Genomic DNA, 26,351 nt, shown 5'->3' on the forward strand with positions numbered 1-26,351 from the left:
TTCATTCCCATGTGTATTTACAGAATGCTCTCCAGTTGCAACTAAGTGAAACTGGTTGTGTCTCCACAGACCTGGCTGCAGTGGCACTTGCAGGGAGTAAAAATTCTGGCCAAGGTCATTTAGACATGCAAAAATGATCCAGAATATACAGGGGGAAACTTTAGAAGATAGCAAGTACATGAGTGACATGATCAGATTTTCCTCTGCTGGCGCTGTGAAAAATTATCTTCATACATTCACAAATCTGTTGCACACCTAGTGTGTGTCAGATAATTTGTTACACAGTGGGGATATAATGGAGGGCAAAACAAATGCAGTAATTGTCCTTAGGTAGCTTATAATATAACACAAGGGGCGATAGTACCCTAAGTACTGAGTGTAACTGTGCATCATAGTATCTGCCTGCCCTGGTGCAGTGCTCCAAGGAGCACCCTCACAGATCATTGCATTGTAAACAAGACAGACAAATGTAGCATCAAAGGCATTTATAAGTAATACAGAATTTTGCTAATGATTTGGAGGATAATTAAGAAAGAGACAACATTCTGCAAAGCATACAAAACTTTATTAATCACCCCCCTTTAACCACTTTTCTCTTTTGACAGCCTTTTATTCATACAACTGCTGTATCTCTCCCTTGATACGACACACTTCTGCCTCCCCTACACTATTATCTCTGGTCTTCTTTCAAGGTCTCACTATCTCTGCCTCATGTATGACAAGCTCAAACTTTAATTTCTATGGTCATTCAAGTTCTCAGCCTAGTTCTAAAGATGTTTTTTCAGTTTGTCTTATGTTTATTCAATCAACATTTTTTAATTTTATTCAATCAACATTTACAATTAATTGGTACATGTGAGGCATTGTTCTAAAAACTTTATAAGTATTAACATGAAAGGATGGAAAATATATATAAGCAAGCATGAATTAAAAACAAAAGTTTAGATCAATCTACTGATATCATACGTGATACTAAATGTATTTCTAGGTAGAGAGAGGAACATTACGTTGTGATAATAGGTTCACTAGAGCAAAGCATCTTCCTACAATCCACAGTGTACAACACTGGGCTCCTCATGCCTCTTCTGCTCCAGATAGAATCTTCACCTATAAGGTTGAATTCCTTCCTAAGGTAGGTCTGAAGGAATTTCTTCAGACCCTTCCCAGGGCTATAGTGGCTCCAAAGTGGTACAGAGAGGATGAAAAAAAGAAAAGAGAGAAAAATATCAATAAAAAATAGTCCTTGGGTTCTTTTGCCACCCCTCAAGTCGGATGTTACTGAAGAGAGAATAATTAAGGAAGTAGCATGGATAATGAGTTAAGATATAGTCAGAATGGATGCAGAAAGAGTGTGGCCTTTATTAGAGAATTCATCAGTTGTCACAGTGGGGAGAAAAGTAAAAAGTCTGTAGATGCAGATAACCTAAGATTTGGTGGTGGTAGAAACTCTGATGGCATTTAAAAAAAAATAAACTACAGGCAAAGTCATGAGCCAAGGATGTATGTGTAGACATCAGGTTTACTTGTAGAGCAAGAATTGTGTCAATGAGGAAATTATGCACAGAATTACATGCTTACATAATTTATGAATCAACCACATTAATTTACTGCTGAATAAGGCAGGTCCTAAAAGTAGTGGAAAAATATTGAAAAATGGCATACGCTTGAAGATTGTGGTAGGTTGCATAATGGCCCCAAGCCATCCATTTCCTAATTCCTGGAATCTTTGAATGTTACCTTATATAGTAAAGGGATTTTTGCAGATATGGTTAAGGGTCTTAATTCAGGAACACAGAAAACTATACAAAGACCAAAGAGAAGACTGAAGCAATTTACTTTTATCACTTATTGTGTGAAATATCCATGGCTATTTTAGCAGTATATTGAAGCTGTCTTGTCCCTGCTTGCAAGAGTTGGTTGTGTGCCTCTCTTCATCTCTTGGTAGACTGAGATCAACCATAATGGGAGTAACTACAACATAAAAAATCCAAAGGCTACGTATCAGAGTTCTTACATAAGTGTGTGCTAAGTGGCTTCAGTCATGTCTGACTGTATGACCCAATGAACTGTAGCCTCCCAGGCTACTCCATCCATGGAATTCTCCAGGCAAGAATACTGGAGTGGATTGCCATATCCTTTTCCAGGGGATCTTCCCAACCCAGAGATTGAACCCATGTCTCCTTTGTCTACTGCACTTGCAAGAGGCTCTTTACCATTAGCAACAACTGAGAAGCCTATCAGAGTTCTTACCATTCTACAACCAGAGAGAACTGGTTGTTAACACTCTGCTGGTAATTCAGCACTTAAGGTCACAGTCATTGAATCAGAAATAACAACCTTTGTTGGACTAAACATCAGTTAAAATGTACCCCTGTTCCACTCCAACCTTCTGTATTGGTTTTGCTCCAGATAAAGTACAGACGGAAGGGATCCTGTGCTACTCTCCCTTTCAAACACCTGAATTGGTTTTGCCACTCAAACAAGAGATTCAGCATAGTCATTCTTATTTCCTGATCAGCCCATTTATCCCAATAAACTATGGTAATCAGAATGGACTTGAGTATTCTTAGTTTATCTCTTTTTCTCTTCTAGATTATGTTCAGTTCAGTCCCTCAGTCATGTCCGACTTTTTGTGACCCCATGGACTGCAGCATGTCAGGCTTCCCTGTCCATCACCAAATCCCAAAGCTTACTCAAACTCACGTCCATCGAGTCGGTGATGCCATCGAACAATCTCATTCTCTGTCATCGTTTTTCCTTTCCACCTTCAATCTTTCCCAGCACCAGGGTCTTTTCCAATGAGTCAGTTCTTCATATCAGGTGGCCAAAGTATTGGAGTTTCAGCTTCAGCATCAGTCCTTTCAATGAATATTCAGGACTGATTTCCTTCAGGATGGACTGGTTCGATCTTGCAGTCCAAGGGACTCTCAAGAGTCTTCTCTAACATCACAGTTCAAAAGCATCAATTCTTCAGTGCTCAGCTTTCTTTATAGTCCAACTCTCACATCCATACATGACTACTGGAAAAACCACAGCTTTGACCAGATGGACTTTTGGTGGAAAGGAATGTCTCTGCTTTTACATATGCTGTCTAGGTTGGTCATAACTTTTCTTCCAAGGAGAAAGTGTCTTTTAATTTCATAGCTGCAATCACCATCTGCAGTCATTTTGGAGCCCCCCAAAATAAACTATGTCACTGTTCCCATTGTTTCCCCATCTATTTGCATGAAGCGATAGGACCAGATGCCATGATCTTAGTTCTCTGAATTTTGCTTTTAAGCCAACATTGTCACTCTCCTCTTTCACTTTCATCAAGAGGCTTTCTAATTCTTCTTTGCTTTCTGCCATAAGGGAGGTGGTATCTGCATATCTGAGGTTATTTATATTTCTCCTGGCAATCTTATTTCCATCTTGTGCTTCATCCAGCCCAGCATTTCTAGTGGTGTACTCTGCCTATATGTTACATAACCAGGGTGACAACAGTCAGTCTTGACGTATTCCTTTTACTGATTTCGAACCAATCTGTTGTTCCATGTTACATTCTAACTGGGGCTTCTTGACCTGCATACAGATTTCTCAGGAGGCAGGTCAGGTGGTCTGGTATTCCCATCTCTTTAAGAATTTTCAATAGTTTGTTGTGATCCACACAGTCAAAGGCTTTGGCATAGTCAGTAAAGCAGGAGTAGATGTTTTTCTGGAACTCTCTTGATTTTTCGAAGATCCAATGGATGTTGGCAATTTGATCTCTGGTTCCTCTGCCTTTTGTAAATCCAGCTTGAACATCTGTAAATTCATGGTTCGCATACTATTGCAACCTGGCTTAGAGAATTTGGGGCATTACTTTGCTAACGTGTGAAATGAGCGCAATGTGCAGTAGTTTGAGCATTCTTCACATTAGCTTTCTTTGGGATAGGAATGAAAACTGACCTTTTCCAGCCCTGTGGTCACTGCTGAGTTTTCCAAATTTGCTGGCATATTGAGTGCAGCACTTTCACAGCATCATCTTTCAGGATTTGAAATAGCTCAACTGGAATTCCATCACCACCAAGAGCTTTGCTCGTAGTGATGCTTTCTAAGGCCCACTTGACTTCACATTCCAGGATGTCTGGCTCTAGGTGAATGATCACACCATCAAGATTTTCTGGGTCATGAAGATATTTTTTATATAGTTCTTCTGTGTATTCTTGTCACCTCTTCTTAATATCATCTGATTCTGTTAGGTCCATATCATTTCTGTCCTTTATTGTGCCCATCTTTGCATGAAACATAAAGATGGTATCTCTAATTTTCTTGAAGAGATCTCTATTCTTTCCCATTCTGTTATTTTCTTCTATTTCTTTGCATTGATCACTGAGAAAGGCTTTCTTATCTCTCCTTGCTATCTTTGGAACTCTGCATTCAAATGGGTATATCTTTCCTTTTCTCCTTTGCCTTTTGCATCTTTTCTTTTCTCAACTAGTTGTAAGCCCTCCTCAGACAACCATTTTGCCATTTTGCATTTCTTTTTTTTTGGAATGGTCTTTGATCACTGCTTCCTGTACCATGTCATAAACCTTCATCCATAGTTCTTCAGGCACTCTGTCTGTAAGATCTAATCCCCTGAATGTATTTGTCACTTCCACTGTATAATTATAAGGGATTGGATTTAGGTCATACCTGAATGGTCTGGTGGTTTTCCCTACTTTCTTCAATTTAAGTCTGAATTTGGCTATAAGAATTTCGTTATCTGAGCCACATTCAGCTCCCAGTCTTGTTTTTGCTGACTCTATAGAGCATCTCCATCTTTGGCCACAAAGAATATAATCAATCTGATTTCAGTGTTGACCATCTGGTGATGACCATGTGTAGTGTTTTCTCTTGTGTTGTTGGAAGAGGGTGTGTGCTATGATCAATGCGTTCTCTCAACAAAACTCTGTTAGCCTTTGACCTGCTTCTTTTTGTATTCCGAGGCCAAATTTTCTTGTTTCTCCAGGTATCTCTTAACTTTCTACTTTTGCATTCCAGTCCCCTATAATGAAAAGGACATCATTTTTGCTTGTTAGTTCTAGAAGGTCTTGTAGGTCTTCATAGAACTGTTCTACTTCAGCTTCTTCACCATTACTGGTTGGGGTGTAGACTTGGATTACTGTGATATTGAATGGTTTGCCTTGGAAACAAACAGAGATCATTCTGTCATTTTTGAGATTGCACCCAAGTACTGCATTTCAGATTCTTTTGTTGACTATGATGGCTACTCCATTTCTTCTAAGTGATTCTTGCCCACAGTGGTAGATACAATGGTCATCTGAGTTAAATTCACCCATTCTAGTCCATTTTAGTTTGCTGCTTCCTAAAATGTCAATGTTCAGTCTTGCCATCTCCTGTTTGACCACTTCCAATTTGCCTTGAATCGTGGGCCTAACATTTCAGGTTCCTATGCAATATTGCTCTTTACAGCATTGGATTTTACTTCCATCACCAGTCACGTCCACAACTGGGTTTTGTTTTTTCTTTGGCTCCATCTCTTCATTCTTTCTGGAGTTATTTCTCCACTGATTTCCAGTAGCATATTGGGCACCTCCCAACCAGGGGAATTCATGATTCTGTGTCCTATCTTTCTTCCTTGTCATACTTTTTATGGAATTCTCAAGGCAAGAATACTGCAGTGGTTTGCCATTCCTTTCTCCAGTGGACCCCCTTTTGTCAGAACTCTTCACCATGACCTGTCCATCTTGAGTGGTCCTACAAGGCATGGCTCATAGTTTCACTGAGTTAGACAAGGCTGTGTTCCCTGTGATCAGATTGGTTAAATTTCTGTGATTGTGGTTTTCATTCTGTTTGCCCTCTGATGGAGAAGGAGAAGAAACTTATGGAAGCTTCCTGATGGGAGAGACTGACTGAGGGGGAAACAGGGTCTTGTTCTGATGGGCGGGGGCCATGCTCAGTAAATCTTTAATCCAATTTTCTGTCAATGGGTGTGCCTGTGTTCCTCGCCTTTTTTTTGACCTGAGGCCAAATCATGGTGGAGGTAATGAAGATAATGGTGACCTCCTTCAAAAGGTCCTATTCAAGCCCTGCCGCACTCAGTGCCCCCGACTCTGCAGCAGGCCACCGCTGACCCATGTCTCTGCCAGAGACTCTTGGACATTCATGAGCAAGTCTGGGTCAGTCTCTTGTGGGGTCACTATTCCTTTCTCCTGGATCCTGGTGTGCACAAGGTTTTGGTTTTGCCCTTCCAGCGTCTGTTTCCCAGTCCTGTGTAAGTTCTAGAGGCTCTGTGGTGGGGTTAATGGCAACCTCCCCCAACAGGGCTTATGCCATTCCCAAGTCTGCTGCACCCAGAGCCCCTTCTCCTGCAGCAGTCCACTGCTGTCCTGTACCTCTGCAGGAGACACTGAGACATTTTTTGCTCAGTCTCTGTGGGGTATCTGGGTCCTGGTGCACACAAGGTTTGTTTGAGCCCTCCTAGCATCTCTGGATGGTATGGGGTTTGATTCTAAATGTGATTTCGCCCCTCCTACCATCTTTCTGGGGCTTCTCCTTTGCCCTTGGACGTAGGGTATCTTTACTTCCCTGATAGCTCTGTTGGTAAAGAATCCTCCTGCAAAGCAGGAGACCCCTGTTCAGTTCCTAGGTTAGGAAGATCCGCTGGAGGAGGCATAGGCTACCCACTCCAGTATTCTTGGGCTTCCCTTGTGACTCAGTTGGTAAAGAATCTGCCTGCAATGCAGAAGACTTGGGTTCAATCCCTGGGTTGGGAAGATCCTGGAGAAGGGAAAGGCTATACCCGCTCCAGTATACCAGGCTGTACATACTAGTACTAGATTCTGTACTGGGTATTAAATGTTTTACCCTAAACCCAGGAGACTTTTTCTTCTTCTAATCCTTTTTTCAGAGTTTTCAACTTATGGATAGTTTCAAGGAACTTGGAAACTTGTGACCAGAGCACTCTTACTGGAGGATATTTATTTATTTTAAAGAAGCTGAATAGTATTAAGTTTTTATGTCAAGTTCTGCAGGAATATAAGATACTAATTTGGCTTTCATTAATCCTTTATTTATTTTTCTATATCTCTGTCTGGAAAGGTTATTATCTTGATATGCTATAAGTTAACTAAAAACATCAAGAATCATTGGGTGATTTCTGAATAATTTTCTCAGATGTCCTTGCCAGTCAGTCATTGCATACAATTAAATTTATCCTCAAGCAGAAGTATGAAAACAATTTGAACTTCTATCAATGGAAACAAAAAATTGTATCAAAGAAAATAATGTGCATTTTTTATTAAATCCTTTAATATGTCTTAGAAACTTTGAGGAATTATTTAATAAGTGCTTACAAATAATAAGATAAATCGCTTAAATACGAATCTAATTTAGACTTTTTCTGGTTGCCTATATGTAAACTTGATACTGTCATTTAGGAATTAAAAGTCCAAAGGATGTAAACTTCTGATAACTGGCATCGTAATGGTGAATATAGCATTCTTAACATAAGTAAAGAACTAAGAACTTTGAGTTAGTCTTTGAATGGAAAATGTAATTCACTACCTTTAATCTGACTTCCTTTTCTATTATCAGACTAGTCTACTCACTGTCTCCATGCTATATTTCCTCATGCTGCTGCTGCTAAGTCACTTCAGTCATGTCCGACTCTGTGCAGCCCCATAGACGGCAGCCCACCAGGCTCCCCTGTCCCTGGGATTCTCCAGGCAAGAACACTGGAGTGGGTTGCCATTTCCTTCTCCAATGCATGAAAGTGAAAAGTGAAAGTGAAGTCGCTCAGTCATGTCCGACCCTTAGCGACCCCACAGACTGCAGCCCATGCTCCTCCGTCCATGGGACTTTCCAGGCAAGAGTACTGGAGTGGGGTGCCATTGCCTTCTCCGATATTTCCTCATAGTCTCCTTATAAATGTATCTCATAGTCTGCAATCTGGCACTGAACCTCAACAAACCACTCAAGGTGTTTTCTCAAAATTTGTCAAGTTTCTGTTTGTCAGACACACCAGATTTTTCTCAGTCTTCATCATTCTTGACCTATAAAAATCAGTTTAAGTCTGAAAATATTTTCTTTCTTTTTTTTTTTTCAATTTACCTGGCTGCAGATGTTCCTGTGGGCTTCCTTGGTGTCTCACCATAAAGAATCAGCCTGCAATGCAGGAGACACGGGAGATGTGGGTTCAATCCCTGGGTTGGGAAGATCCTCTGGAGAAGGAAATGGCAACCTACTCCAGTGTTCTTGCCTGGCAAATCCCATGGACAGAGGAGCCTAGTTGGCCACAGTCCATGGGGTTACAAAGAATCAGACATGACTGAAGTGACTAAGCACAGCATACACAGATGCTCTTGAACAGGTTCATCTGTACTTTTCACTGTGTCTCTTCAATCTACTCCCTAAATCAATCATTCCATTTACCTACTGGTCTGGATATGTATTTACCCATTTGTCTGGTTTGTTTACACTTGGGATGTTTTTCCTGAAGGACTTAAGGAGGCTTATCATTCCAAGTGGGGTGTTTCCTCAGGATTCTACTCCTATGCCCCATCTATATTTCTAAATAGTCATCTTTATTGGGCACTTCTATTTCTTTTTTCAGTTTAAAATTTCCTACAAACCAAGTTCTTCAACTGATATCTGTTGTTAGAGATCACTTTTCTTCTAAAACATATAATGCGCATATTTCTGGATCAATCAGAATGCTTCTAATCTCATGTTTCATTGTTGTTTAGTCTCTAAGCCATGTTCTACTCTTTTGCCACACATGGACTATAGCCGATCAGGCTCCTCTGTCCACCAGATTTCCCAGGAAAGAATACTGGAGTGAGTTGTCATTTCCTTCTCCAGTGGAACCTTCTGACCCATTGCAGGTGGATTCTTTATCAAGGAAGCCTGCCCATTTTCATGACTTCATACATATTCCATAGGTTTGGTAAGCCCTGTGAAATCTATTGCAATTTGAAATTCTGCAATTTCATTCTTCTTTGCACTTCTAATTACAACAATCTTTGCCTCTTGCCTAGATCAGTGGATTTCAAATACCATTTTCTGAAGTTCAGAGTAGGTGAATAATTTTCTTATTCAAAATTCACTTTCCAGAGTATGTCTATGTTCTAGGCTATAGAAGATAAAAATGATCTCAGGTACAATACCAGTGAACTAGCTATAACACCACCTATTTTACTATCACTCAAGGAAGCTAACAGAAAACAAGTTCATAAGAGTGGCATCATTAAAGAGAATTAAACTAGAATGTATTTTTTTTAATTTTGTTTAAAGTAAATCAGTCACAAAGCCAGTTTTGATTTTCCACCTACTTTATGATGGAACAAGAAACTTAACCTGCATGTGCTTCTATTTATTCATCTGAACAAAGGGATAGTATGGATATTTGTCTCCTGGGGTTATTGTGAGTATTAAATGCATTAATAAACACAAATCAATTAGAACAATGCCTGATATATAGTGAGCTTTAGTAAAAATTAGCTATTCACACAGTATTTATAACACAAGTGTCACTGCATTTAACTAGTGTGTGGGTAATTACAGTAAGAAACTACTTTCCTAGACTATTACTATATTGTTTGTTGCTTCTGCTGTTATGTGCTGTGTAAATTCAAACTCCTCTGTTCAGAATTGAGGTTTTAATAGAGGTTGGGGTGAGGGGTAGTAGCACTGGAAGAAGTTGTATATTCCATCACTTGTCTTCACTGATATTATCCAATCAAAAAATACTCCAGAATTTTCTGACTCAATTCCTTCTCTTTTGGTTCTCTCTTCTGAGATACTAACTCTACTTTAATTCCTAACTCTGCTGCAAATGTTTGAATGACTTGCTTAAAATCACACAGCTTGTTCATTACAATAAAGAGAATAAAGTCTACCATATAATAAGTATGGTTTGGATTTTATTGTAAAAGCATTTTCTGTTTGTCCATATTGAAATCCATCTGCCACATTCATAATACCCACCCACAACTTTATGACATTGTCATGCAAATTGTATTTGTCAGCTCGATATTTCACTATCCAGTAGAGCTCAGTGTCATCTAAAAATTTGGAGATTTTATTATTTCCACAGTAGAATACTTCTTATACTAAGATAATTTACAAAATTATCAACAAATTGCAGGTCCAAGTCACCCCCATAGGACTATTCCACTTTGCCAACGTGTTGCTTCCTCTACTTAAGGTATTTCACAACAAAATATTTTTCCTTCATGTTATTTCTATTCACTATCTGTTTAATTTCAAATAACATTTTTCATTAAAATTATCAAAAGCTTTTGAAAATCTATACAATTACATTTAATAGACAAGCGTTTAATACTGTGATCCTTAAACACTTGAATGAGAATAGTCTAGGGTGCATGTAAAAAACAGAATTATTGTCTACACTGAAGAGCTACTCAGAGTGGTCCTGAAAACCAGAGTTTTTAACTCCAAAAAATGTAGGGAAAATACATGATCAATCCAAAATTCTTTGTCAAGATGCAAGGAGTATTTCTGCTCCCCTCCCTCCCCTAAGAACCCCAGTAACCCTCTCCCAAGTGAAGCTGCTAGGAATAATTAAAGACAAATGGTCTCTCTCCCTAAGATGTAAAAACACTTCCTTTCTCAGGTCCAGTGAGTCATAAGGCCCTCCCAGAACCATAGTCAGCTATTAGACCATGCAGTATCTTTAAGAATCAAGACTGGAGCCACCATCATGAATAACACAGTAAATATACATACCAGGAAGTTAATGGTCAACAGACTACTTCAGTGGAAAAAATGGTCATTGATGTCCTTCACCCTGGAAAGGCAACAATACCTAAGCCAAAAATTTTGGAAAAACCAGCCAAAATGTACAAGATCACACCAGATGTCATTCTTGTTTTTGGATTCAGAACTCGTTTTGGTGGGAGCAGGACAGCTGGCTTTGAAATGATTTGCAGTTCCTTGAATTACATGAGGAAGATTGAGCCCAAACACAGGTTTGTAAGACATGGCCTGTTTGAGGACAAGACCTCAAGACAACATCAAAAGGAATGTAAAAACAGATTGAAGAAAGTCAGAGGGGCTACAAAGGTCAACGACAATGCTGACAAAAAGGAGTATAGATTCTACAGTGCCTATGTCTGTGGTGATGAAAGAGGTAGTTTAAGATCTTATATGCAAGTTTAGATTGTGAAATTTAGATCAATATGCTGCTTTTAGTGGAGTATCCTCATAAATGAGTTGCCATGGGTGCCATAAGCGTATTCACTTTATATAGACAATCTTCCTAGCAGTTTCTAGGTGGCTCAGTGGTAGAGAATCCACTTGTCTATACAGGAGATGCAGGAGACATGGGTTCATTTCTTGGGTTGGGAGGATCATGTGGAGAAGGAAATAGCAATCCAATACAGTATTCTTGCATAAAGAATCCTGTGGACAGAGAAGCCTGGTGGATTATAGTCCATGGGGACCCAAAGAATAGGATACAACTGAGTGACTGAGCACACACGCATGCCTAGTACTAACAAGATTCCTATTTTCCTACGCTTGTCATTTTTCCTTCTTTTACCTTGCACTGCTGTTCTTAATATGATCTATCTGATTTTTCTCTGAGCATCAAATAAAGTATTTAAGAATAACCTTAAGTCTCCCTATGAATCATTTTAAATGATTTCCTTTCATTTTTTTCCCTCCTGAACTAATTCTCACATTTTGTCTCAGTTAATTTGTCTAAAATTGAGTAACTCTATGGTGGATATTTTAAGGTTTCCCTTATCCTTCAAGGTGATTGAATTTACATCCTTATTTGTATCTTTATTGAATTTTATTATTATTTTCTTATCATTTTTATTCTCCAGGGCTAAAAATCACATCCAGGTTATTGAGTGCTCTAAAACTACTTCTTCTGGAAAGTCATTTGTAATATTTATAAATGTTTCTTCCATAGTTCACCCCAATGAGATATTGGGAAATTTATCATAAAATAAGACTGATTTTTTAAAAAAGAAAACCACATACTGAAACTCATATATTCAAATGAGTACTGTGTTCTTCAAAGTAGAAATACTGGGAAGAAATGTACTTACACCAATATAATCTTGCCTTTATACAGAATATTTTAAAGCTGAATGATTCTTTTTGCTATTTTATAACCCTTGTCTCTTGGTGCTGTGGAAGGGAGATAGCAGCTGCATAAGTGGAAGGTTTGAAAATGATTAGCGACCTCGTATGCATCAGGCACCTTGCTGAAAGCATCTCATACGTTCTCTTATTGAGTCCTCACAACAAAACAGCATTTGAGTTTATCTTTCTTTCACTGTTAAAAAATCTGCCATACAGAAAGAGGCAGCAAGTCCTCTTAACCTTATAAGTGTGTGACTCTAAAATGTATCCTGCTAAATATTATACTTTATTGCTCAGTGATCACCTGGTTAAGGGACTCTCCCAAGGTCATAGTGTTTTCCCCCGGTGTCTTTATGCTTCCCTTATAATCTCAATGCCAAACTGGGGTCTTAGATTACTTCATCAATACTACCTGAAATAAAATTTAAAGAGTATGGTTAGAGATGATCATCCATATGAGTAGCCTACCTATCATTGCAGCAGTCTGCTTCTTTCCAATTTCATCCCTGTAGATGATGTGAAGATTTTTTTCTCCGTTCATCAAGTTTATGAAATTAGATAGCAAGAATGGAGTAACCCATTTAAGTAAAATTGGGGTTATGCACATCTTTGGGAGTGACAGAATTCATCTATAGAGAATCTAAAGGTTGCCCGCTATATTGTGTGTTAATTATCTGTCAAAATATCTGTCAAGAGAATACATAGCCTAATTTTCTTAATAATTAGTAGGTTTTTCCTAATATTATAGCACACTCTTTTCTTTAATGGTAAGTTCTTTTTCAAATTTCACAGTGTTAAAAAAATAACTACAAAGGAAAAGAAAATTAAAATTGCACCAAATCCAGGATTTTAAAAATATCTGTGTCACTGGTTTAATAAATAAAGCCAACATAAAGAATTATTTTACTGTCATCCTGACAACTCGATGATCAATATATATAGTACAAATTTTATAGATAGCCAACGTGAGAATTAGTCCTATGCATCACAAGTAGTATCTATGTGTCACCACTGTCACAGGTTCTTCTGATTTTGCTTTTGTTTAAATAAAAGACATGTCCTCAAGTAGTTTTCAGAGCATTTGAAATTCATAAGTGAGTGCAAGCAGAAAACAAGTTACAAAAAATTTAAAAAAAGAAAACATTGGGAACAATTTTGAGGATCTAACCTCAGAAATGGATTCTCAGACAGATCTGGTCAAACACAGACCCACTATCTACAACTTTATCCTTGTGCCATAATACTTAAACCACTTCAGCTAAATTTTACTAAACAATCATTTAAGTGAATAAGAAATCTGTTTTAAAAAAAATCAGATGCCACAGAGAAAATCAGAGATCAGTCCTTTTTGCTTTTTTATATACTGGCTAAGTCATATAATTTTGCTTTTAATATCTTCCTGAGATAACTTCCCAGGAAAAAATGAGTAGGGATTATTTGGGAAGAGAGCTGGATAGGATGTGAAGGATAATAGAAGGGAATTTGGCATCACTTTAAAAAATGGGGTCAGACAGACAGCTATTGAGGCAGACTTAATTATTTTGTATTCCCAAATCTGCCTCATTTTAATTGTGACTTATCCTTGCTAAACCTTGGTTTCTTGATTCATACAACAGCTTTGAGATTGTTGTTAAGAATAAAATAATTATGTACCTAAAAAATCTGGCACACTATTTTTTTGTTTTTTGTTTGTTTCTCTTTTTTTTTTTTTTTTTTTCGGTGTTGAGGATTCAAGAAGAATAACATATCCTCTGATCCTCAAAGGACTCATGATCTAAAAGGAAAGATAGACAAGGCTATGGTTCTATTAAAAGAAGTCACATCACCATTTGCAAAAAGTAAAATTAAGAGACATATGATTTTATGTCAGAGGCACCGTCACATCACCATTTGCAAAAAGTAAAATTAAGAGACATATGATTTTATGTCAGAGGCACCAAGGGGACAGGCACTACCTCCACAGAGCCTTCAGGAGCGTTGGCAGAGTGGAGCTGACATTGCTGAAAAAGAATAGGAATTTGTCAAAGACCCCAGTGCTGGGTTGGCATCGTATAAAGCAAACCCAAAAGAACTAGATAAGAAAGGCAAATAAAAAGGGTAAATAAAAAAGCTTTATTTTTTTTAAAAGCAAAATCATTACTCACTTTCAATTTTTTCCTGTCTGAGGCTGGCTGTGCCTCTATGAAAAAGCATGTGCAGGGAGGAGAGATATTTTATTTTCTAGTGTTATCTATGTTGTAGTCTAAATTTATTTAGATCACATCTTATGAACTAGGTAGTGTTTTGTGAGTTATATAGCAACCACATTGTTACGGTCTCCTATGGAAAAATATCTTTGTTTCCAAAGTGCTGATTTATGGCAGAACATATGGAATACAATTCATTCATTACTTAGCATTATGGAGAAGAACATAGACTCTGGAGCTGGATGTCATGAATTCATATCCTGACTGTGGCATTTAATAGCCATGGCTTTGGAAAATTTTTCAAACTTTCTAATTCAGTTTCCTCAGAAGTAAAAAGAGCATAATTATTGGACCAATTCAAAGTGTTGTAAGGATCAGAATTGATACATCTAAAAGATTCAGAAAGGTACCTCATGTATAGTAAACCCCATATATGGAGTGGATGTTATTTTCATTGCTATATTATCATTATACATTTGTATATTAGCATTATACTTTTAACAGTAATTAGTGCATGACCTTAAAGTCATACTAAGCCTCTAGTTGTAGCTTTAAGTTTTAACTTATATCTACAACTTAGGAAATCTTCTATAAAGTGACAAAAATCTTTCACAAATTAAATTATTGAAAATATAAAAAGTAATAATACAACTGAAGCGAGTGAAAGTTGCTCGGTTGCGTCCAACTCCTTGTGAGACCATGGGCTTCACAGTCCATGGAATTCTCCAGGCCAGAATAATGGAGTGGGTAGCCTTTCCCTTCTCCAGCAGATCTTCCTGACCCAGAAATCGAACAGGAGTCTCCTGCATTGGAGGCGGATTCTTTACCAACTGAGCTTTCAGAGAAGCTAATAATAACACAACTAGAAATTGTACTATGTATATATATGTATATACAGTTCTGATAGTACATTGTACTATGTACTGTATTATATATATGTATTAGAAATATATATACTTCTAATAATACAACTAGAAGTCAGAAAAAGCAGAATCTTACAGATCATAGTTGCAGCTATCATTAATTGCTTACTTCCCCAAATCTTGATTTTCTAAACCTTTTTCAGCCTGTGAAAAAGGAGGTTAGTCAAATTGGGATAAGATGATATGTAAATTTAAAAAATAAAAATAAAATAAAATCTCCAAAGACTTTTCAGTGTTAGAGATGCAACATTTGTATAGTCACTGTGTTTGCAGAAAACAGTTAGATACGGGTATAGTCCTACTTCTGGTTCTCTTCTGAAGTGTTTGCTGCTGCTGCTGCTGCTGCTGCTAAGGTGCTTCAGTCGTGTCCGGCTCTGTGCAACCCCATAGACAGCAGCCCAGCAGGCTCCCCCGTCCCTGGGATTCTCCAGGCAAGAACACTGGAGTGGGTTGCCATTTCTTTCTCCAATGCATGAAAGTGAAAAGTGAAAAGTGAAAGTGAAGTCGCTCTGTCGTGCCCGACTCTTAGCAACCCCATGGACTGCAGCCTTCCAGGCTCCTCCGTCCATGGGATTTTCCAGGCAAGAGTACTGGAGTGGGGTGCCATTGCCTTCTCCCTTCTGAAGTCATAATAGAAATGGGATATTGTTAGAGATAGGACAATTTGCAAAACAATATCCCATTTCTATTATGAATCCTCTTCTGACTCACACACTTCTTTTGCAAAAGGAGGAAAAGTGTATCTTTTACAGTCCATTGAATACTAATTTCTGTTGCTTTTTAATGTGAATAGCTACATTCAATAACTATATTTGATGGTCAAAAAAATTTTTTTGTACTCTACTTTGGTTTAATTCTAGATAATATGTTCAACAAAAAACAGTCATAAGGAAACTTATTAATGTTGCTCTAGGCAAACAGGTTATTATGTCAAAAGAAAGGCATGAAAACTCAAACAGTCGTGATTTATTAATCATTTTAATAGTGTATCATTAAGATAGAATCACTTTTCATCAGTGTTAAAAACCTAATATAAAACTCTTTAGTGAACTATGACTAACAGTCCTACAACAATGTAATGCATTTATCATTTTACAATATTATATCTTCTCTGTCATATACACACTTGCAATTCAGTCACTCAGTGTGTCTGACTCTTTGCAACACCATGGACTGCAGCATTCTAGGTGTCCATGTCCTTCACCATCTCCTGGAGCTTGCTCAAACTCATGTCGATCAAGTCGGTGATTCCATCCAACCATCTTTTCCTCTGTCATTCCTTTCTCCTCCTGCCTTCAATCTTACTCAGCATCAGTGTCTTTTCCAAAGAGTCAAGTTTTTTGTATCAGGTAGCTAGAGTATTGGAGCTTCATCATCAGTCCTTCCAATGAATATTCAGGACTGATTTCCCTTACTATGGATTGGTTTGATCTCCTTGCAGTCCAAAAGACTCTCAAGAGTCTTCTCCAACACCACAGTTCAAAAGCATCAATTTTTTGACGCTCAGCTTTCTTTATGGTAAAACTCTCACAACCATGCATGACTACTGGAAAAACCATAGCTTTGACTATATGGGCCTTTGAGGCAAAGTAATGTCTCTGCTTTCTAATACACAGATGAGGTTGGTCATAGCTTTTCTCCAAGGAGCAAGCGTCTTTTAATTTCATGGCGGCAGTTATAATCTGCAGTGATTTTGGAGCCCAAGAAAATAAAGTCTGACACTCTTTCCATTGTTTCCCCATCTATTTGCCATGAAGTGATAGGACCAAATACCATGATCTTCATTTTTAGAATGTAGAGTTTTAAGCCAGCTTTTTCACTCTCCTCTTTCACTTTCATCAAGAGGCTCTTTAGTTCCTCTTTGCTTTCTGTTATAAGGGTGGTGTCATCATCATGTCTGATGTTACTGATATTTCTCCTGGCCATTGATTCCAGCTTGTGGTTCATTCAGCCTGGCATTTCGCATGATGTACTCTGCATATAATTTAAATAAGCAAGGTGACAACATACAGCCTCAGCCTATTCCTTTCCCAATTTGAAACCAGTCTGTTGTTCATGTCCAATTCTAACTGTTGCTTCTTGACCTGAATACAAATTTCTCTGGAGGCAAGTAAGGTGGTCTGGTATTCCCATCTCGTTTCTTATGATCCACACCTGAAAGGTTTAGATAGTCGATGAAGCAGAAGCAAATGTTTTTTTCTGGCATGCTCTTGTTTTTTCTATGATCCAGCAGATGTTGGTACCACATGGATCACGTTTTTTCAGAACTCTCCACCATGACCTGTCCATCTTGGGTGGCCTATCTTGGGATGGCTTATAGTTTCATTGAGTTAGACAAGGCTGTGATCTGTGTAATCAGTTTGTTCAGTTTTATGTGATTGCGGATTTCTTTCTGTCTGGCCTATGATGGATAAGAATAAGAGACTTGTGGAGTCTTCCTAATGGGAGTTACAGGATATGGGACAAACTGAGACTTTCTCTGATGGGTGGGGCCATGCTCAGTTCAGTTCACTTCACTTCAATCACTCAGTTGTGTCCAACTCTTTGCCACCCCATGGACTGCAGCACGTCAGGCTTCACTCTCCATCACCAACTCCAGAAGCTTGTTCAAACTCATGTTCATTGAGTCGGTGATGCCATCCAACCATCTGATCCTCTGTCATCTCCTTCTCCTCCAGCCTTCAATCTTTCCCAGCATCAGGGTCTTTTCAAATGAGTCAGTTCTTTGCATCAGGTGGCCAAAATATTGGAGTTTCAGCTTCAGCATCAGTCCTTCCAATGAATATTCAGAACTGATTTCCTTTAGGATGGACTGGTTGGATCTTTTGCAGTCCAAGGGACTCTCAAGAGTCTTCTCCAACACCACAGCTCAAAAGCATAATTCTTCCATGCTCAGCTTTCTTTACAGTCCAAATTTCACATCCATATGTGACTACTGGAAAAACCACAGCTTTGACTAGATGAACCTTTGTTGGCAAAAATGTCTCTGTTTTTTAATATACCGTCTAGATTGGTCATAGCTTTTCTTCCAAGGAGCAAGCATCTTTTAATTTCATGGCTGCAGTTATAATCTTCAGTGATTTTGGATCCCAAGAAAATAAAGTCTGTCACTGTTTCCACTGTTTCCCCATCTATTTGCCATGAAGTAATGGGACCAGATGCCATGATGTTAGTTTTCTGAGTGTTGAGTTTTAAGCCAACTATTTCACTCCCCTCTTTCCAACTCAAGAAGCTCTTTAGTTTTTCTTTGCTTTCTGCCATAAAGGTGGTGTCATCTGCATATCTGAGATTATTGATATTTCTCCCACCATCTTGATTCCCTGTGCTTCATCCAGCCTGGCATTTCACATATTTTACTTGCAAAAAAGTTAAATAAGCAGTGTGACAATATATAGCCTTGACGTACTCCTTTCCTGATTTGGAACCATTCTGTTGTTCTGTGTCCAGTTCTAATTGTTGCTTCTTGACCTGCATTCAGATTTCTCAGGAGGCAGGTCTGGTGGTCTGCTATTCCCATCTCTAAAGAATTTTCCGTAGTTTGTTGTGATCCACACAGTCAAAGGTTTTGGCATAGTCAATAAAGCAGAAATAGATGTTTTCCTAGAACTCTCTTTCTTTTTTAATGATCCAGTGGATGTTGGCAATTTGATCTCTGAAACTTATGGACTATGGAAGAAACTTATGGATTTGAAATCCAGGCTGACACAAAGCATGACATGTAGCCAGACAGAAGTTAATCAATTTATGTTCGAGCACTACAGGTACAAAAAAAGGTAAATTTCATTTTCTCATTGCTAGTAACCACAATGACATGAGGGATATAAAGAAGTAAATATCATTAAAATGCAATCAGATAGGCACTAAAAAGTTGTTTGAACTATGTACTCTGAAAACAAAGAATATATTAAGAATAATTCTTCTGAAGATGGGGAGTTGATACTTGAGTATGATTTTGAAAGCTGAATGAAAGTTTATTAAATAGAGGAAAAGATTAAAAGAATTACAGAGGAGCAGAAGCAGGTTGCTGTAAAGTGGCATGGTTAGTTTGGGAAGTGGAGAAAAGTGCTGTGTGATTACAGTGTGAGATTTGTGAGCAGTTACTAAATATAACATTAAACAGAGTGATAAGGTCCAGACTGTGAAGGGTTTTGAATGCAGTGCCATGGGGTTCAGTTTTATTTTATTTTATTTTTCAGTTTTATTTTAAATATATCATTCTGAAATGAGTGTTGTTAAGCAGGGAATTGACATTTTCAAAGTTGTTTTTTTGTTGCTCTTTTTTATTTATTTTCTTGTTTACCTTCAAGACAACAATGCTAGTAGTAGTAGAAAAGACAAAGTAACAGATTCAAATGTTGATCTGGGGTCTTGGATAGCTTTTGGAGAAAGGGATGGATATACAGTATACTCCAACTCTATTCTTCCATTGAATGAAAGTCAAATGAATATGGTAGGGGAAAAATGCAGTTTTCTTTTTGACAGAGTGAGGAGTTAAAACAGCTATAACAAAATATGTTTGCTTATATTCACTTGGGAGTTTTAAGAACAAGTTACAAAGACAGAAAGACAGACTAAAGGAGAATTAGGAGTAGAATTGGTCTAGTAAGAGAGTTTACTGAATTTCAGTGATGATGGTTTTGATCAATAAGATACTTGGAAAAGCTGTACACAAATAACTGTGGTACAAAAGAGAGAACATAATTAGTAACATAAGAAATAAAACCATGCTGCTGCTACTGCTGCTAAGTCACTTCAGTCATGTCCGACTCTGTGTGACCCCAATGACGGCAGCCCACCAGGCTCCCCCGTCCCTGGGATTCTCCAGGCAAGAACACTGGAGTGGGTTGCCATTTCCCTCTCCAATGCATGAAAGTGAAAAGTGAAAGGGAAGTCGCTCAGTCATGTCCAACCCTCAGCGACCCCACAGACTGCAGCCTACCAGGCTCCTCCATCCATGGGATTTTCCAGGCAAGAGTACTGGAGTGGGATGCCATTGCCTTCTCCAAATAAAACCATGGTAACCCAGAATTACAAGACAGGATTTCTTGCTGGAGGATTTACACAAGTTTTCTGGGTTTTGTTTTCACTGGGAAAGGGAGTGTTTTTAAGTGTCCTTTCTCTTCCTCCTCCTCATCCCTCTCTTTCTCTTCCATCTTTTTTTTTACTCTTCTCCTTTTTCTTCCTCCTCTTCTTCTTCTTTTGATGAGACAAAATTTGAAATGAAGTTTATTGATAAACTAAATTTTAGATAAGGACAAACAGCATGTAAAAAGGATCACCATCAGTTGAGGAATTAATTATATTCTGAAAATATAAAGCATTTCTGTTATATACAATATTGAATTCATGAAGGGGAAGAGTGAGAGTAAATTTGGAAACATAACTTAGGACTAGAACATTGAAGTCTATGAGTGGAAAACTACAAAATGTAGACAATAAATAAAAAGGAAGGATCCACAGCAAGCTTTTCAGCAGTTGCAGTAAACTCTAAAGCAGTAATCACACTTCTTCCTAGTCAGTCTTCCACATTTACAGAAGGTGTTCTATTCCATCTTGGCGTCATCAATATTTACATCAATGATCCTTTCAGAGTCCTGATCTCTCAGTGTCTTGACCTGCTTGCTTCCCATGAATTTGTACTCCATCCCATCTTAGCTATTACAAAGGTAATAACCTGAATTTTGTGATTACCATTCTGCCTTCATCAAAATCTCAATTTTAAGTAAATAGCTATTTGCCCGTGGCTTCCTTTCTGTCCAAATAATTCTGTTTATCTCTGTTCACTCAAACAAGTTTTCAATCCCTCAGGCTCTCCAAGCTTTGATCAACCAACTGTTTTACTGTCTGTTGCACCTTCATGGACTCAAGTGCCTTCCTTTTCTAGCTTAGATTACAGTCACCCTTTAACACATTTTCCTTATACACTCTTTTTTTTAAATTAATTTATTTATTTTAATTGGAGGCTAACTACTTTACAATATCATGGTTGTATATGCCATACATCGACATGAATCAGCCGTAGGTGTACATGTGTCCCCCATCCTGAACCCCCCTCCCACATCCCTCCCTATCCTATCTCTCAGAGTCATCCCAGTGCACTGTCTTTGAGTATCCTGTTTCATGCATCGAACTTGGACTGGTCATCTATTTCACATATGGTAATATACATGTTTCAATGCTATTCTTTCAAAACATCCCACCCTCACCCTCTCCCACAGAGTCCAAAAGTCTATTCTTTATATCTGTCTCTCTTTTGCTGTCTTGCATATAGAGTCATCACTACCATCTTTCTAAATTCCATATATATGTGTTAATACACTGTACTGGGATTTTTCTTTCTGACTTACTTCGCTCTAGTTTCATCCACCTCATTAGAACGGATTCAAACACATGCTTTTTAATAGCTGAGTAATATTCCATTATGTCTATTACCACAGCTTTCTTATCCATTCATCTGCTGACGGACATCTAGGTTGACTCCATTTCCTAGCTATTGCAAACAGTGCTGTGATGAACATTGGGGTACATGTATCTCTTTCAATTATGGTTTCCTTGGTGTGTATGCCCAGTCATGGGATTGCTGGGTTCTATGGCAGTTTTATTTCTAGTTTTTTAAGGACTCTCCACACTTTTCTCCACAGTGGCTGTGGAGATAAGTAAATAAACATTTATTGTTCGTAGACTTTTTGATAGCAGCCATTCTGACTGGTATGAGATGGTACCTCATTTTGTGTGTGTGTGTGTTTTAGAATTATTATTATTTTTAAATATAAATTTATTTATTTTAATTGGAGGTTAATTACTTTACAATATTGTATCGGTTTTGCCATACATCAACATGAATCCGCCACAGGTATACAGGTGTTCCCCATCCAGAACCCCCCTCCCTCCTCCCGCCCCATACCATCTCTCTGGGACGTCTCAGTGCACCAGCCCCAAGCATCCAGTATCGTGCATAGAGCCTGGACTGGTGATTCATTTCATATATGACATTATACAAGTTTCAATGCCATTCTCCCAAATCATCCCACCCTCTCCCTCTCCCACAGAGCCCAAAACACTGTTCTATACATCTGTGTCTCTTTGGCTGTCTTGCATACAGGGTCATTGTTACCATCTTTCTAAACTCCATATATATGCATTAGTATACTGTATTGGTATTTTTCTTTCTGGTTTACTTCACTCTGTATAATAGGCTCCAGTTTCATCCACCTCATTAGAACTGATTCAAATGTATTCTTTTTAATGGCTGCATAATACTCCACTGTGTATATGTACCACAGCTTTCTCATTGTGGTTTTGATTTGCATTTCTCTGATAATGAGTGATGATGAGCACCTTTTTGTGTGCTTGGTAGCCATCAGTATGTCTTCTTTGGAGAAATGTCTGTTTAGTTCTTTGGCCCATTTTTCGATTAAGTCATTTATTTTTCTGGTATTGAGCTGCATGAGCTGCTTGTATATTTTTGAGATTAATTATTTGTCAGTTGCCTCATTTGCTATTATTTTCTCCCATTCTGAAGGCTGTGTTTTCACTTTGCTTATAGTTTCCTTCGTTGTGCAACAGCTTTTAAGTTTAATTAGTTCCCATTTCATTTATTTTTGCTTTTATTTCCATTACTCTGGGAGGTGGGTCATAGAGGATCTTACTGTGATTTATGTCAGAGAGTGTTTTGCTTAAGTTTTCCTTTAAGGAGTTTTATAGTTTCAGGTCTTATATTTATATCTTTAATCCATTTTAAGTTTATTTGTGTGTATGGTGTTAGAAAGTGTTTTAGTTTCATTCTTTTACAGGTGGTTGTCCAATTTTCCCAGCACCACTTGTTGAAGAGATTTTTTTTCTCCATTGTATACTCTTGCCTCCTTTGTCAAAGATGAGGTGTCCATAGGTGTGTGGGATTTATCTCTGGGCTTTCTATTTTCTTCCATTGGATTATATTTCTGCCTTTGTGCCAATACCATATTGTCTTGATGACTGTAGCTTTATAGCATAGTCTGAAGTCAGGTGGGCTGATTCCTCCAGTTCCATTCTTCTTTCTCAGGATTGCTTTGGCTATTTGAGGTTGTTTTTGTTTTTGTTTTTTTTGGTATTTCAATACAAATTGTGAAATTATTTGTTCTAGGTCTGTAAAAATTACTGATGGTATCTTGATAGGGATTGCATTGAATCCACAGATTGCTTTGGGTAGTATACTCATTTTCACTATATTGATTCTTCCAATCCATGAAACATGGTATATTTCTCCATCTATTTGTGTCTATTTGATTTCTTTCATCAGCGTTTACAGTTTTTCTATAGGTTTTTTGTTTCTTTAGGTAGCTTTATTCCTAAGTATTTTATTCTTTTCATTGCAATGGTGAATGGAATTGTTTCCTTAATTTCTCTTTGTTTTCTCATTGTTAGTGTATATGAATGCAAGGGATTTCTGTGTGTTAATTTTATATCCTGAAACTTTACTATATTCATTGATTTGCTCTAGTAATTTTCTGGTGGTGTCCTTAGGGTTGTCTATGTAGAAGATCATGTCAGCTGCAGTGAGAATTTTACTTCTTCATTTCTAATCTGGATTCCTTTTATTTCTTTTTCTGTTCTGATTGCTGTGGCTAAAACTTCCAAAACTATGTTGAATGGTAGTAGTGAAAATGGGCACCGTTGTCTTGTTTCTGACTTTTGGGGAAATGCTTTCAAGTTTTTGCCATTGAGGATAATGTTTGCTGTGGTTTTATCATATATGGCTTTATTATGTTGAGGTATGTTCCCTCTACGCTTGCTTTCTGGAGATTTTTTATCATAAATGGATGTTGAATTTTATCAAAAGCTTTCTCTGCATCTATTGAAATAATCATACATTTTTTATCTTTCAATTTGTTAACGTGGTGTATCACATTGACTGATTTGAGAATATTGAAGAATCCTTACATCACTGGGATGAAGCCCACTTGGTCATTATGTATGATCTTTTAAATGTGTTGTTGGATTCTATTTGCTAGAATTTTGTTGAGGATTTTTGCATCTATGTTCATCAGTGATGTTGGCCTGTATTTTTCTTTTTTGTGGCATCTTTGTCTGGTTTTGGTATAGGGCCATGGAGGCCTCATAGAATGAGTTTGGCAGTTTACCTCCCTCTGCAATTATCTGGAAGAGTTTGAGTAGGATAGGTGTTAGCTCTTTGCTATATTTTTGGTAGAATTCACTTGTGAAGCCATCTGGTCCTGGGCTTTTGTTTGTTGAAAGATTTTTTAATACAACTTCGATTTCCATGCTTGTGATGGGTCTATTAAGATTTTCTATTTCTTCCTGGTTCATTTTTGGAAGGTTATGCTTTTCAAGAATTCATCCATTTCTTCCAAGTTGTGCATTTTATTAGCATATAGTTGCTGATAGTAGCCTCTTATTATCCTTTGTATTTCTGCATTGTCTGTTGTGATTTATCCACTGTCATTTCTAATTTTGTTGATTTGATTCTTTCCCTTTTTTTTTCTTGATGAGTCTGGCTATAGTTTGTCTATTGCATTTATCTCTCAAAGCTTTTAGTTTTGTTGATTTTTGCTATAGTGTCCTTTGTTTCTTTTCCACTTATCTCTGCTCTAAATTTTATGATGTCTTTCCTTCTACTAACCCTGGGATTCTTTATTTCTATTTTTTCCAGTTGCTTTATGTGTAGAGTTAGATTATTTATTTGATTTTTCTCTTGTTTCTTGAGGTAAGCTTGTATTGCTATGAACCCTTTCCTTAGCACTGCTTTTACTGAATCCCATAGGTTTTGGATTGTCATGTATCATTTTCATTTGTTTCTGTGCATATTCTGATTTCCTTTTTGATTTCTTCATTTGTTGGTTATTCAGAAGCATGTTGTTTAGCCTCCATGTGTTTGTATTTTTTTCATTTTTTTTTTCCTGTAGTTGACATCTAATTTTACCTCATCATGATCAGAAAAGATGCTTGAAATGATTTCAATTATTTTAAATTTACCAAGGCTAGATTTATCACCCAGGATGTGATCTATCCTGGAGAATGTTTCATGTACACTTGAGGAAAAGGGGAAATTCATTGTTTTGAGGTTAAATGTCCTATAGCTATCAATTAGGTCTCACTGGTCCATTGTATCATTGGAAGTTTGTGTTCTTTTGCTAATTTTCTGTTTGGTTGATCTATCCATAGGTGTGAGTGGGGTATTAAAGTCTCTCACTATTATTGTGCTACTGTTAATTTCCCTTTTCATACTTGTTAGCATTTGGCTTGCATGTTGAGGGGCTCCTATGTTGGGTGCATATATATTTATAACTGTATTATCTTCTTAGATTGATTCTTTGATTATTGTGTAGTGTCCTTCTTTGTCTCTTTTCATGGCCTTTATTTCAAAGTCTATTTTATCTGATATGAGTATTGATACTACTGCTTTCTTTTGTTCTCCATTTGCATGAAATATTTTTTTCCAGCCCTTCACTTTCACTCTGTATGTGTCCCTTGTTTTGAGGTGAGTCTCTTATAGACAGCATTCAGGGGTCTTCTTTTTGTATCCATTTAGCCAGTCTTTGTCTTTTGGTTGGGGCATTCAACCCATTTACATTTAAGGTAGTTATCAATAAGTATTATCCCACTGCCATTTACTTTGTTGTTTTGGGGTTGAGTTTATAAACCTTTTCTGTGTTCCCTGTCTAGAGAAGATCCTTTAGCATTTGTTGGAGAGCTGGTGTGATGGTGCTGAATTCTCTCAGCTTTTGCTTGTCTGTAAAGCCTTTGGTTTCTCCTTCATATTTTAAAGAGATCCGCTGGGTATAGTAATAAGGGTTGTAGGTTTTTCTGTCTTATCACTTTAAGTATGTCCTGCCATTCCCTTCTGGCCTGAAGAGTTTCTATTGAAAGGTCAGCTATTATCCTTATGGGGATCCCCTTGTGTGTTATTTGTTGCTTTTCCCTTGCTGCTTTTAATATTTGCTCTTTGTGTTTGATCTTAGTTTGCTAATCATTAGTTTGATTAATCTAAGTCAATTAATCATTAGTTTGATTAATATGTGTCTTGGGGTGTTTTGCCTTGGGTTTATCCTGTTTGGGACTCTGTGTTTCTTGGACTTGAGTGGTTATTTCCTTCCTCGTTTTAGGGAAGTTTTCAACTGTTATCTCCTCAAGAATTTCTCACACCCTTTCTTTTTGTCTTCTT

At 37.6% G+C, this 26,351-nt stretch overlaps 1 protein-coding gene and 1 pseudogene across 1 annotated transcript in view; both read left to right on the plus strand.

The window, feature by feature from the left end:
- Positions 1 to 26,351, plus strand: part of CNTN5 (contactin 5) — a 663,141-nt gene that overhangs the window by 207,542 nt on the left and 429,248 nt on the right. The gene's annotated exons all lie outside the window — the stretch shown is intronic.
- LOC102270822 (small ribosomal subunit protein eS24 pseudogene) lies at positions 10,688 to 11,145 on the plus strand (annotated as a pseudogene).

Source organism: Bos mutus, chromosome 15 (assembly GCF_027580195.1).
Source record: "Bos mutus isolate GX-2022 chromosome 15, NWIPB_WYAK_1.1, whole genome shotgun sequence".
Classification (NCBI taxonomy): Eukaryota; Metazoa; Chordata; class Mammalia; order Artiodactyla; family Bovidae; genus Bos; species Bos mutus.